Raw genomic sequence first — 5,487 nt, forward strand, 5'->3', positions numbered from 1 at the left:
ACTTGAAAATTTCAAGGTTACTCAAGCCCTATTGGCATGCAAACATAAAGATGGAAACTTTGTATGTATACATGTTCTAAACATGAAGTCACACCTTGGCAGACTGGGAATGTTGGGTGTCATTTTCCCAAAGGAGCTAGTAGTTGACTTGGTTCTTCAGTCACTTCCCGAGTCATATGGTCAGTTTGTTAAAGACTACTATATGATAGATCACGACGTGACCCTTATTGATCTGACTTATTTGCTAATTGATGCTAAAGCAGCATTGCTTTGGCGCACCTATCAAGCAAATTTTTCTGGAAGATCTACCTCCCAAATTTCCATGAACATTGGTAATGGCAAAGGTGATTGTCCGGAAATGGTTTTTCCTCTTAAGGGAGAGAAATCAGCTATGGTTGAAAAGTTTGATCATAAAAGAAAGGAAAATTCTGAGATAGTCCCATGTTTCATTCCCAAAGAGTCCAAATGTTTCTATTGCCAAGAAAAAGGGATTCGGAAGCGAAGCTGCTATACCTACCTGAAAGATCGCAAGGATAGTAAAGTCAAACTGTATGAGTCTACTTCAGGTGAATCCACTATCTAACTCTATTAGGTTCTTATTTATAGATTCTTAATACATGATGTGATAATATTGCATTTTGATGTTTTGTAGGATTGAAGAAAAGGAAGGAAGTTTAAAAGAAGAGTAAGTTGAGTCTGATCGAGAAGAGATGGATTTTAATCACATGGTTCGATGATCGGATTTTTGAGCTACTTCTTAGGAGTTATGATAGATTGCTTAGGAGTATTTGGAAACATAGTTTTGATTTGTATTTGTGTTGTAAGGACAAGTTTTTCCGCAATTTTTTTTAAATAAAGTAAAATTTGATTTTATCTTATTTTATGTTTCCTTGCAATGGCATTTATGAAAATTGGTGTTTATATTTCTATTGTTAGCAATATTGAAAATGGATTTGATTCTTACTTATATCGTTTGTGGTAGTGTCTTAATTTACCAAGTGAGGAAGGATTCTCATCACCCAAGTTTCAATTGGACAGAAACTTGGAATATGTATATATGAGTCAAGTAAAAGACTAAAGGATCTAGTACACATTGATGTGCACTGGTCAGATCCACCATAAAGGAAGATAAAGTCTATTCGTCATGATTTACTGTAGGTTCAGTAAATATGGTTATACTTACAAGTTTAAGTGTAATTATAATACCTTGAAAAGTTTTCATTGTATAGCAGAATGAATAGGAAGAATCAATTAGGCAGAAAGATAAAAGTTTCTCCAATCTGAAATGAAAAGAGAGTACTTTAGTATCGTGTTTTATGATCATCCTAATGATTATGGAACCATGTCACAATTGATCCTCTAAGCACCTTAGTCCACTTACGTGACTAAGAAGAGGAATCGGTAATCGTTGAAATGGTTAAAATAAAGAAGATGAGTCATACTTCATTCCAAAAACAAGTTTTAGAGTTGTACTCTAGAAACTACCTTGAGTAACATGTTCTAAGTAGGTTTATTACACCTCATGAAATGTGGAGTAGAAATGTTTCTTACTCTTACACAATTGAAATTGGTAGTCGTGATGTTTTTGTTTAAACAAAGACCAACTAAGACCAATTATATGAAATGTTTTCTTGATAAGAACCCATACTAACTCTTGAATATTTTCTTGTTGAGAAATGTTCTTTGACAGAGAATCTTATATGTCAAGAGGTCAGTGGGAGTCTTAATGGTGTTGAATAGTTTCAAGAACTCAACAAGAATAAACCTTTTGGTTATCACTAGCACACAACCTGAGGTTAAAAACCTATCGTGTTGACATATTCTTATTTCAATGCCTATTCCAATTAAATTGACTATGCATGTGAGTTCTATTAGTTCTCATTTGATTGCATAAGGCAAAGCACCTTGATCAGTGAAAGTACATTGATCAGTGTAGGTGAGCTGCTCAATAACCAGGAAGCATTGGTAGGTGCTTGTGCTACCGGATGGCAGGGAATTAAGATTAAACATGTTCAGTCCATATGAGTTTAATTTGTCATAAACTTTGTTTTATGATAGTGGTTCGAAATGACAAGTTCACATGGATAGGAACACATACATCATAAAATCTAAGTGGTAAGAGGTCTCTCTCTACCTCATGACCTCATCCTCCTGAGTTACCCCGACCATCCTGACGACATGGTGAAAAACTCGCCTCTAATACCAAATGTCAAGATCCAAAAATAAGATCCTCTTTCGTGAAGGATTCTAGAGATCCACAAGCTTCGGGCTCCAGATGAGCCCCCAACTGCCCTGCTATAATCTTGGCCCCAAGGGCCCTGAGATGAGTATTTAGGAACTCCAAATTTCCTACCTTGACTAAACTAAATACCATCAGGGTCCATTCCAAGATACCGTGAGTAACTTCCAATGAGATGAAATCCCGCGTCTGCGTATCGATCAGCTCAGTTCACGCTACTGAGCCGGGACCAGAATCTAAACCCGATACCTGAGTGCTCAACACCATACAGAAAGCAACATGCAAGAGATCCAAATATACCCAAGAATCCTCATCCCAAAAGCTTCCTAGATGCTCCAAGACTCTCCCAGATTCGAGTCTGGATCATGTGCTTTCAATCGTACGGGCCCAATACTACCTTCCACACTTATCCATACTTTCCTCGAAAATCCTCCCAAATCCTTTAAGTCACCTTCTCAAATACATACGTCAAACACTTGCTAACCAGTGCAAAAAAAACCCATTGAAGCAAACCCTAGGCCTTCCTAGGTTCCCGACCTCACCCTACATTAGCTTCTAAAGAACTCCCCATAATGCCAGTCACCCACCTCATGGATACAATCATATGCGACAAAGCTTAGATAAAACCTTTGAGTAATAGACTCATCCCTACAATGGTTGGACTCAGACAAGAGTTGTGTAATATGTTCAAATCCATCACTCTGAGATTATTCAACCTTTGTCATATATGACTTAACATATTCACTTAGTAGCTAACTCCTATCACATAAGAGTTCCACAAAGCACAAAACAAGCAACATTCGTGCAGTAGCACTCCAATCCACCGAATAATCACAAGCATCCTATCCCACATACTACAACTCATAATAGGAGCTCCCACTCCCGCTACTAATTGCCTCACACATACAAACTATACTTAATCTAGCATCCCATGCTTCCTAGGCTACAAGGCATCACATATCAAGCCCACCTATCACTGGCTAATCAAAACTAGAAAGCAAGTCAACAAGCTAATACAACCGGCATGCAAAGGCATCTCACCTAGCATTTTACCATGAAAAAATGAGTAGATCCTTAGCTCGAACTAGCATGTGATTCACAGATCAAATCATATTAGATAACATGTATGGGTAGTTCGGGAGAAACTTACTTGAGCTCAGCTGATTGCATGCACCACACCCTTTCTTCTTTTAGAAAAATCTCTTTCTAAAATATATTTGTTTTTTGAAAAACTTTACCAAATCCCCAGTTTGAGTTCAGAAACATCCGAGAGTGTGCCCGAATCCCTCAAACCAAGGCTCTGATACCAACTTGTAACGTCCCAAAAATAATGACATAAAATTTAATTTTTAATTTAATAAATCATTAATACATATCATTTCCATAATACCAAGGTGGTCAAGATTTAGCGAAATATCAATAAATTGGGGTAAATCACAGAATGCGGAAACATGTGGTGTGCCCTGCAATCATCCCGAGCTCTTCCATTTTTTTGAAAACCGAATCACCTAAAACATAAACTAAAAACTGTAAGCACAAAGCTTAGTGAGTTCCCAAAATACCACATACCATACATGCAAATAACACATAATGGGTCCCGCCCTATCATAGCCCTCTCCCCCCGACCTCGAGCCCCGCTCAATTGTAGATCGGGCCCTGCCCAACATACATATATCAAATAAACATATACACATACAATAATCACAAAGATACATAGCATACAAAATGGTCATCGGGCCCCGAATGGCATTAGGCTCCACCCAACATACATATATCTAGTAAACATGTACACATGAAATAATCACATATATACATTGCATACAAAATGGTCTTTGGGCCCCGCCTGATAAGCACATAAACACATAACACATGCAAGAGTCACGCAGATAGCTAGCATACTCACATAACATAAGCATGGGCCGACATTGGTGCCTTTGACCCACTAAAACTAGTAAGGAGACTCGCCTTTGTTGACTAATAACAGAATCCCTCACTCGTTGCTGATGCGAACGGCTCCACACACTGAGCTGTAACACCCGATTTTGAAAGTGTTTTGTTGCTCGGGGCAACGACCCAATTATCATTTGTCATGAGGTTTAAGACCTTGTGAAAGGAAGGATTTGGCCTAGTTCGGAGGTGGGTGTTATAGTATAAGTGATCCAAGTGTACATTTGTGTCTTCAGAAGCCAAGGGTATAATTGTAATTGGGTACCTCGGTCTTTTATGGATGTTGGGTTTAATCTGGAAAGGTTTAAGGATTGGGCACGTTATTAGGAGCCTAGGGCTTCTTGCTACCTTTTCGTGGATTTAAGGTTCGTTGGAAACGGACCTCGGATGAGGAAGTTATGGCACTTTGAAGTTATTGACAATATTTTGGTCCCTAATTGAGATAAGTGGCTAGGCAGTCCCAGGCATGCAAGGAATGCATGTGTGTGTTTGGATGGGTACGCCTAGAGTAAGCTGGGTTACACCCACCGTATAAGGTTATCTAGTCGCGGGTGGTTTGTGAGTACGTCGGGCGTACTCCCTTCATTTCAAAACCTTAATTTTTTGGGATGATTACTATATAAAGAACATTATGTCCTTCAAGATCAGTCACCCTCTCACCCTTAGATAGCTTTCACGAAACCCTAATACCTCCTTGTGTGTTCTTGCAGGTTGGAAGGCCATTAGAAAAGTATTTTGGTGCTTTTGAAGAAGGTGTTCACTCTTGAATATTCATTGAAGAAGATATAGCTTTTAGATCCAGAACCCCATCATCTTTTGACTCTCATTTGAGGTATAAAGTCTTAAAGTTGACGGTTATTTCCTTATATCTCTTGTGTTGGGTTTTGGACATTTTTAGACCCTAGGATGAAGCTTTATGGTTCAAATCCATTTCCTAGGATTAGGGTTGCCACCCTTGGTTCTATTTGAGTCCCTAAGACAGAGAGTTTCCATCTTGAAGGTCTTGATGTGTTCATGTGTCACACCCCGAAAACCAAAGGTGGAAACATTTCCGGGGTTGACTCCATGTTGAGTATCAAATCCAATGCACATAGTAAAACAGTAAACACAAAACATTACATTACATAATATTGTTTACATCTGTTTTGAAAGAAAGGTTATACAAGTGTTATACATATATCATATGAACTAAAGTAAAGACGAGTCTTCAGAACGCTCCGTCTTCTCCAAAAGGTGGCGGTGTACCTGTCTAATGCTGACCTGAGAATACAAGCGGTTTGAAAATCAGCATAAAGCTGGTG

This window comes from Lactuca saligna, chromosome 8 (genome assembly GCF_052625555.1).
Source record: "Lactuca saligna cultivar CGN05327 chromosome 8, ASM5262555v1, whole genome shotgun sequence".
In the NCBI taxonomy this organism is placed as follows: domain Eukaryota; kingdom Viridiplantae; phylum Streptophyta; class Magnoliopsida; order Asterales; family Asteraceae; genus Lactuca; species Lactuca saligna.